Source organism: Zingiber officinale, chromosome 11B (genome assembly GCF_018446385.1).
Source record: "Zingiber officinale cultivar Zhangliang chromosome 11B, Zo_v1.1, whole genome shotgun sequence".
In the NCBI taxonomy this organism is placed as follows: Eukaryota; Viridiplantae; Streptophyta; class Magnoliopsida; order Zingiberales; family Zingiberaceae; genus Zingiber; species Zingiber officinale.
In genome coordinates, this window is record NC_056007.1 from 12005772 (window position 1) to 12008821 (window position 3050).

General features: G+C 46.6%; 1 pseudogene; it reads right to left on the reverse strand.

The window, feature by feature from the left end:
* Positions 1 to 585: 585 nt before the first annotated feature.
* LOC122033783 lies at positions 586 to 2497 on the reverse strand (annotated as a pseudogene).
* Between the last annotated feature and the right edge of the window lie 553 nt (positions 2498 to 3050).

A 3050-nucleotide genomic window follows, 5' to 3' on the forward strand; every position in this document is an offset into this window, starting at 1 on the left:
CCAACATGACCTCGTTGCACTGTCAAAGGGAACAAATCTATTTGAAGGAGACCACATTACTGCAGAACTTGGCACCTTCTTCTAAACTTGGCACTCGGTGGTATGAGGTGTCTCACTTAGAAAGTTCACTTGGAACTTAGGTAAACAACTTGAGATTATTCGCTCAAACTATCTCGACATTTAAGTTTCAGTTGTGTACATTGTAATTTCAATTCAAACTACACTCCTTTGTCTCCAGCCAATTGATTGTGAAATAGAGTTCCAACAAAACGTCAATTCATCATTACCAAAACAAAATCTCTCTATTTTATAGTAATTCTATAATTTTAGATTCTGCAATAGTTATGTCCTTCAATCAAGTAGATCAAAATTATAGAGGAGACCGAGTGGATGCACATATTTTGCCTCTTAGAATATAGTCCCCTTCAACACACTAAAGATCATATCACTCAGAAACTGATAACAATTAAATTCCACAACACATTCATAATATTATGTTGAGGTGAATTACCTTCCTTCCCTGTTATGGCTTATAAATTACAGTGTTGAATACTTGCTAAGTGTATATATACTATAGTCTAGGGGTTGGGAGTTTGGGAGGCTCCTGCGGGTGCTGCCTGATGAGCTACCTCAGCGTCCAACGTTACAAGCCTTAATTCCTTGATGAGCTTAGTTAGAATTGTCCACCCTCAAACGTTTGGCCGAATTGCCACCCGACCGGTGCCACGTCGAAACTAGTGACCGTCCGGCCGTCGCTGGTCGTCACCTGGAAGGAGAGACTCTGCCCGTCGAGTAATGAGTTGCTATGCCAGTTTTGGCCCCAGTTGCGTGACATCGCTTGCCACCCGCCCTTGGACCCCTTGATCGACACGGAGTGCACGTCGCCGGCTCCAGCCACGTTCGTGATCAAGACCAAGTTGAAGAAGGAATGGCCGTTGTTGGTGAACCGTATTCCCCCCTTCTTCACCCAAGGCACCCTGTAGTGTATAGAAACAAAAAAACAGAGTTTCAGTGACTGATTGATTTCGATGAGGGAAGTTAACGACAAATGGAGCACCTGCGGAAGGAGATGGGGATGATGCCTGCGCGATACTGCCCGATATGGAGGAAAGCCGGCTGAGCTAGGTCGAAGTGCGGGCGCGGGGGGTTGCACCAGCCGCCATTGTTGCTGGGGAGGTCGTAGGTTGGGGGAAGAAGTTGGTGGCGGTGATGATGATGGAGCCGGGGAGGCACGACTCGGGGTCGTCGGCGCACTACAACTCGTAGCAGGAGTCGTAGCTGAGCTGGTCGTTGAACAGCGTCGTGCTGAGTGCCGCCGTGTTGGTTCCGTAGCCTGTGCTGTAGAGGTTCCCGTACCCGCAAGCGCCTCCTGCTCCACAAGCAATCAATCCAAATAAAGTCAGCAAATCAAGAGTTCACCGGAAACATTTCTTGAAAACTGTGGAAATGGAGCTGACCCATGGTTCCGGAAGCGTCGCTGCCGCCGTAGAAGGTGGCGTGGGCGGATTCCCACCCATAGGAGTCCACAAAGACGCACCCGAATAAGAGAAAGAAGAAGTGGAGAAAGAGGAGAGCGCCGGAGGCCATTGGAGGAGAGTGAAGTGAAGACTGGTGGCGATGAAGGAGGAGGAAGAAGGCGAGGCATTTATAGGCATGGAATTGGCAATGGGCGGCGTGTCGCTGCGTGGGGGGGGGGGTATAGAGACAAAAACGAGTTTTGGCTGCTAGCCGGAGAGCGACGGCGGTACATGGAATGGTGGCAGTTGAAGTACCAACGACATGGGTGGGATCCTTGTTTAATTGAAAATAAGTTCCAGGGAGTTTTATGATACCTCTTGTTGCTGGAAAAATGATGCAAGAAAACCTTCTTGAAATCCTTAAACTTTCGAATAGAATTTTCAGGCAATCTCTTGAACCATCGTTGAGCAACTCCTCCAAGTGTTGTAAGGAACATCCGACACTTTACTCCATCAGAAAATTATTGTAATAATGCCACATTCTCAAATTTTAATAAATGATCCTCTGGATCCGTGGTTCCAGTGTACTCGCCGATCTAAAGATTTTGATATCGCTTAGGAAGTGGATCATCTAGCACACCCTGAGAAAATGGAGAAAAAATTCTTTCTGGTGAGCTATCACTGGTCACCATCATTTTAGCTTTGCGCTTTTCTTTGTCTGACGCCTCACCAGAAGACTCTTGAAATACCAGCTTTCGTCCTCCCTGTTCAAAAGGAGTACGAAGAAAAGCTCGAGGGCGCCTGGTCGGAGAAGCAGCGACCGGAGGAAAATATACATGATCCTCTTCTTCCAACTCCTTTTCCCTTCGGTGATCAGTAGTCGATATCGCCGGATTATGAGCTACTGGCAGAGTAACTCCAGTATGAGCTTGCTGTTGTTGTTGTTGTTGTTGTAGAGCCTTATGCACATGAGTATTGATGAGGAAATCCAGATCTTCCCGACTAATAGCAAGTAGGTTCAATTTTCCAACGTCTTCCATCTTGCAATCTCAGATTCAGGTGAGATTTTCCACAGACGACGCCAAATTTGATCCTGTCTGAGAAGCTTAACAAAATGGAAAGCTGGGAGAAAACCTACTACTGATGAAGAATAATACCTGTAAAATACCTGATCCGAGAAACCCAAAGCGGATCTGAGAAGATAAAGCTACAGAACGCCCTCCTTGTACAGAGATCCAAAGACGAAAGGAAGGATTCAGTGAAGAATACCGAGATCTGAAGCTTCTGCGGCCCCCTGCGCACAAGAGACCAACCAACACTATAGTTAGTGACCTAAGACCGGGGATGGGAATCCCTGACTAGGCCCTCCAACTCTCAAGTCAGTGATCTCTCTTAGTGTGGAAGAAGGAAGAAGAAGATAAACAGTAACTCAAGCTAGGGTTTATGATGTGTGTTGTGAGCGTGAGCATACCTGGCCTACGGAGAGGATTCTCCTTCTTATACCACTTCATGTAACCTCCGTAATCATGAAGTGGACCCCGGTTTGTTAGAATTTGTTATGAGATGATGTAAGCCATGTATTTGCAAAAAATG